The 6,223-nt window shown below is 45.2% G+C and overlaps 1 long non-coding RNA gene across 1 annotated transcript; it reads right to left on the bottom strand.

The window, feature by feature from the left end:
• Positions 1-1,393: 1,393 nt before the first annotated feature.
• LOC142741235 (uncharacterized) lies at positions 1,394-4,166 on the bottom strand. The gene is made up of 2 exons (XR_012881040.1): positions 3,951-4,166; positions 1,394-1,485 (listed from the first exon to the last, which is right to left on the bottom strand). It is a non-coding gene; the product is annotated as an uncharacterized LOC142741235 (long non-coding RNA).
• Between the last annotated feature and the right edge of the window lie 2,057 nt (positions 4,167-6,223).

The following is a 6,223-nucleotide window of genomic DNA, read 5'->3' as shown; positions in this document are numbered from 1 at the left end:
ATGTTTTCATGTGTGTGTGTGTATGCATGTATGTATGATAGTTTGCATGTATATATGTGTGTATGTTTGCATGTATGTATATTTGCATGTATATATGTGCATGCTTGTATATATGTATGTATGTTTGTATATATGTATGTATATTTGTATATATGTATGTATGGCCATGTATGATACTGTCTGCTGGCGCCCTGTATCTAAGTCAACTTCACGGCAGGCTTCTATACATGGTATAACAGTCAGTATCACACATTAAACTGAATCTAAGCCTACGACATGTTTTATTTCATTATTTTATTTTTTTACAGGTTTGGTGTTTGGACTACGTCGGTTTCGAGGACTACTTCGATGACGGTTTTTTTTCTACAATAAAATGGTTAATGAGGGTTGTGTTGGGGGTGCTTTATTTCAATAAAATATTTTATCTATATCTTTGTCTTTTTCTTTTCAAATTTTATTATTACCACTTTAGTAATGGCCGCTGTCTGAGTGACAACATCCATTACTAAGGCGAGGCTTAGTGTTAGCCAGTGCAGAGGCTAACACTAACCACCATTATTACCCCGGTACCCAAAACCACCAGGGGTGCCGGGAAGAGCCAGGTACGATCCAGTACCCGACCATCTGTTGTGATGGTCGGGCCCTGGGGCGGCCGCAGGCTGGCATTATGAGGCTGGGAAGGGCCAAAAACAGTGGACCTTCCCACCCTTGTAATGCTAGGCTGCTGCTGCTGTGTTGTATCTGGCTGGTTATAAAAGTGGGGGGGACCCCACGTCATTTTTTTAAATTATTTATTTATTTACATTTTTTTTTTTAAAAAGACATGGGGTTCCACCCAATTTATCATAACCAGCCACATACAACACAGTGTTATTAGCCTGGGAATGGACAAAACCAGTGGCCCTTCCCACCCATGTAATGCCAGACTGCTGCGGCCTTGTATATGGCTGGTTATTAAAAATGTGGGGGACCCGTCTATTGCTAAATTTGTTAAATTCCAAAAAAAAAACGACGTGGGGGTCCCCCCCATTTTTATAACCAGCCCGATACAACACAGCAGCAGCAGCCTAGCATTACAAGGGTGGGAAGGTCCACTGATTTTGGCCCTTCCCAGCCTCATAATACCAGCCTACGGCCGCCCCAGTACCCGACCATCACAACAGATGGTCGGGTACTGGATCGTACCAAGCTCTTCCCGGCACCCCTGGTGGTGGTGGGTACCGGGGTAATAATGGGTGGTTAGTGCTAGCCTCTGCACCGGCTAACACTAAGTACCGCCTTAATAATGGACGCTGTCAATCAGCCAACTGCCATTATCTAGGCACTAATAAAGTTTGAAAAAAAAACACAAAGACAATTCTTTTTTATTGAAATAAGAAATCCCCAACAAAACCCTCGTTAACCATTTTATTAAAATTTGAAAAAACGCAGATCTACGCAGTAGTCCAACGAATCGTAGATGTAGTCCAATCGGTACATCAAAATCTGCAACAACATAAAAAAACAGTTATCAATGTGAACAATACCAATACTTATACTCACCTACACACATATATACACGCACACACAAACAAACAACCATACACAGACACACATATATACACAAACACAACAAGATATACACACACACATAAACAGACAAACACACACATATACACGAACTCACACATATCCAAACACACACACACACACACAGTTATACACACATACACGAACACATATACACAAACACATATACAAACAAAAACACACATACCCAAACACACATATACACAAACACATATACACAAACACACCCATATATACACACAAACACACACCCATATACACACATATACACATATACAAAAACACACACAAACATCTACACACAAACATATACACAAATACACCCATATATACACAAACATATACACAAAACACATATACACAAACACACCCATATATACACACACACATATAAAAACAAAAACAGACAAAGTCACATACCCAAACACACATATATACACAAACACACACATACACAAACACGGTTTCTTTTAAATGCTGCTGGGGAACCCGCTCGATCCACTATATAAGGCTGCGCTACAGTGCAGCATTTAAAAGAAACAGGATCCTGACCTGTCCATAGAGTTTAAGGCAGCACAGAGTATTTCAGGAGATGAGCGTGCAGATTCAGTGCTGCTGCGAACTCTGCTCTTACCATTACGTAGCTCTCAGTCTGTTACCTCTCCTCCACTCCTGTCCTCCAGAACACCTTCACATGATTGGCAAGTCACCACGTAATGGTAAGAGCAGAGTTCACAGCAGCACAGAGTATTTCAGGAGATGAGCGTGCGGATCTTGTGCGGGGTGGTGACTTGCCAATCATGTGAAGGTGTTATTGAGGACAGGAGTGGAGGACAGGTAACAGACTGAGCTACGTAATGGTAAGAGCAGAGTTCACAGCAGCACTGAATCTGCACGCTCCTCTCCTGAAATACTCTGTGCTGCTGTGAACTCTGTTCTTACCATTACGTAGCTCAGTCTGTTACATCTCCTCCACTCCTGTCCTCTATAACACGTTCACATGATTGGCAAGTCACCACCACGCACAAGATCCGCACGCTCATCTCCTGAAATACTCTGTGCTGCTGTGAACTCTGCTCTTACCATTACGTGGTGACTTGGCAATCATGTGAAGGTGTTCTTGAGGACAGGAGTGGAGGAGAGATAACAGACTGAGAGCTACGTAATGGTAAGAGCAGAGTTCACAACAGCACTGAATCTGCACTCTCATCTCCTGAAATACTCTGTGCTGCCTTAAACTCTGTGGACAGGTCAGGATCCTGTTTCTTTTAAATGCTGCACTGTAGCGTAGCCTTATATAGTGGATCGAGCGGGTTCCCTAGCAGCATTTAAAAGAAACAGGATCCTGACCTGTCCACAGAGTTTAAGGCAGCACAGAGTATTTCAGGAGATGAGCACGGGCAGCCGTTCATTTTTCCGAGCCGTGCTCCCATCATGCACACGACCGTAAAAACACCCGTTATTGCGGGTCGTAATTACGACCCGCAATAACGGGCTCATAGACTTCTGTTACCCACGGGTACCTTTCCGTATTCTCACGGGAAGGTGCCCGTGCCGTTAAAAAAATAGAACATGTTCTATTTTTCTATTTTACGGGCCGTGCTGCTATAATTATAATGACAGCACGGTTCGCAAAAGCGGCCGGCTGCCCGTGGCCGGCCGGCCGTGCTCGTAGTTACGAGTCGTAATTACGAGCACGGCCCGTAAAATAAAAAAATAGAACATGTTCTATCTTTTTAACGGCACGGGCACCTTCCCGTGAGAAAACGGGAAGGTACCCGTGGCTAACAGAAGTCTATGGGCCCGCTATTTCGGGTCGTAATTACGACCCGTGATAACGGGTGTTTTTATGGTCGTGTGCATGAGGCCCCGTAATGACGGGTGGCTACATGTGTGCACCCGTCATTACGGCAGCGTTGCTAGGTGACGTCAGTAAGGGTATGTGCACACACACTAATTACGTCCGTAATTGACGGACGTATTTCGGCCGCAAGTACCGGACCGAACACCCTGCAGGGAGCCGGGCTCCTAGCATCATATTTATGTACGATGCTAGGAGTCCCTGCCTCTCCGTGGAACTACTGTCCCGTACTGAAAACATGATTACAGTACGGGACAGTTGTCCTGCAGAGAGGCAGGGACTCCTAGCATCGTACATAACTATGATGATAGGAGCCCGGCTCCCTGCACTGTGTTCGGTCCGGTACTTGCGGCCGAAATACGTCCGTCATTTACGGACGTAATTAGTGTGTGTGCACATACACTAAATAGTCACTGTTCAGGGTGCTGAAAGAGTTAACTGATCGGCAGTAACTGTTTCAGTACCCTGGACAGTGACTACCGATCACAGTACCTGTAAAAAAAAAGACGTTCATACTTACCGAGAACTTTCTGCTTCCTCCAGTCCGGTCTCCTGGCCGTTGCCTTGGTGACGCGTCCCTCTCGACATCCGGCCCGACATTCCTTGATGACGATGCAGCCTTGTGAGCGCTGCAGCCAATCACAGGCTGCCGCGGCCTCTGCAGCCAATCACAGGCTGCAGAGGCCTCTGCAGCCAATCACAGGCTGCCGCGTCAGAAAAGGTCGGACTGGAGGAAGAAGAGGGACTCGTCAACAAGACAACGACCGGGTACGTATGAAATGCTTTTTATTTTATTTTTAATCAGCAGCCTCTTTTCTCTATCAGTGATTGATAGAGATAAGTGGCTGCCGATTTGTATAATGTTTTTGACCGGGTTCGGTCAAAACGGGTTCGGCCGAACCCGGTGAAGTTCGGATTCGCTGCGAACCGAACTTTACCGGAAGTTCGGACCGAAACCGGGTTCGGTTGTCCCGGTTCGCTCATCTCTAGTGACAAGTTCAGGAGTGTCGTTACACAATTGGAATATGACATTCGTGATTTTGTCAATTGTAAAACAGCAGGGGTGGTATATCTGATAACATGTCCATGTCTACTGAATTATGTGGGAAAAACGGTGCGGAAGTTTCGGCGCCGGATCAGAGAACATGTTGGCGACATTGCGAATTCTAGAGATACTCCTATATCTAAACATGTACACGCTACACATCAGGGTCGTGCAGAATGTCTTAAATTTCAAGCAATTGAACTCATTAGGCCTCCCAAACGGGGAGGTGACTGGGACAACCTCATACTACGAAAGGAAGCCCAGTGGATCTATAGATTGGCGAGTGTACAACCAGGGGGTTTAAACGAGCAGACAAATTATGCATGTTTTATTTAAACATGCATTTTTTATTCAAACATGCATTTCCATGGCCAGTTATCCCTTCAGGAGAGCAAGGGACTCTTCATCAATAATAATCATCGTATGGGCAGTCTGGCTATGGTCCGTATTCAGCAGGTGTTCCAATGACACTTCATAGTGGGGTAGACACTCATTTATCTACACAGTACTTACAGTGTAGTTGTTTTATCAATGGCAGTCCAGCTGCGGGTTTTGAGCTGACCCGCAACACTTACCCAAACTCTTAATATCGTTATACTCCTTCTTTGCAGTGGTGAGTTCCCGGCAGCATGGGCGATTCGTTTGTGGCCTCTACTGCGCCTGCGCGTTTGGCAATTGATGCGGTCGATGTTGGTTCCTGGCTGTCAGCTGATGGCCGGGAGTCACATGGACAGGTGTCACGAATTCGATTGGTGAGTGTGATTGGCTGTTTCGATTGGCGGTGCCGAGGACAGGGGGAGGAGTCAGATGCTTTAAATAACTTGGAGTCCCAGAATGAAGCATGCCGCTGACATCTATGCGAGCATGCTTCCGTGGTGTACAGCAGAATACCTGCTGCTGAACTAAATATCGCTGGCATCCCGGCCAGAGTGACCAAGCTACAGACCCCTGATGATGAGTATTGAAACGCGTAGGGTCGGTTGTGAATAGGAATTTTTTAGCATAGGGAACACTAGCATTGTTTGTTTACCTCAACACTAGGAGCTTCCGGTGCGGTTATCACGGACTCTAGTGTGAATTAGGGTCAAGACTATTGTTATGCCCACTTTTCAAATGCTGATTCCGTATTGATATCTTTGTTTAACACTGAGCTATAGTAGGTTCACAATTGAATTAGAACTCAGTGTTTACTATTTAATACGTTTTTATACACACGGTGGGGCTTTTTCACAGTGGTGATTGTACCCCTGTTTTTAGAGAGTTATAAATAAATGTTATATTTTACTCATATCACACCAGTGAATCCTTTAAAATTGTTATGTTGTGGGAGCACAATTGAATATATCTTTGAAATACAGTGAATTATCCCCTGTAGATATAGCCCACCCCTGTATATAGTGCACCGTGCATGTCGCCATGACGCGGGATGGTGTCAGGACATCCACTGCACCCGGAGCCGAAGCGGAGGGTAAGTGTAACATTACTATCTGCTGGGGTCCTATATCTAAGCCTACTACGTGGTAGCATTAGTTACAGGGCCCATCAGACAGATAGTCTTAGGTAGGTAGGCTTAGATACATGGCCACTTTTGATACTGTCTGATGTGCCCTGCATTTAAGCCTACCAATTGTTAGGCTTAGATACAGGGCCCCAGCAGACAGTAATCGTATACAGTATAAGATTACTATCTGCTGGGGCCCTGTATCTAAGCCTACTTTTTTACAGGTACGGATGTTGGACTACATCGG

Source organism: Rhinoderma darwinii, chromosome 2 (assembly GCF_050947455.1).
Source record: "Rhinoderma darwinii isolate aRhiDar2 chromosome 2, aRhiDar2.hap1, whole genome shotgun sequence".
Taxonomy (NCBI): Eukaryota; Metazoa; Chordata; class Amphibia; order Anura; family Rhinodermatidae; genus Rhinoderma; species Rhinoderma darwinii.
Note: the sequence above shows the minus strand (reverse complement) of the source record. Positions and strands in the feature narration are given on the sequence as shown.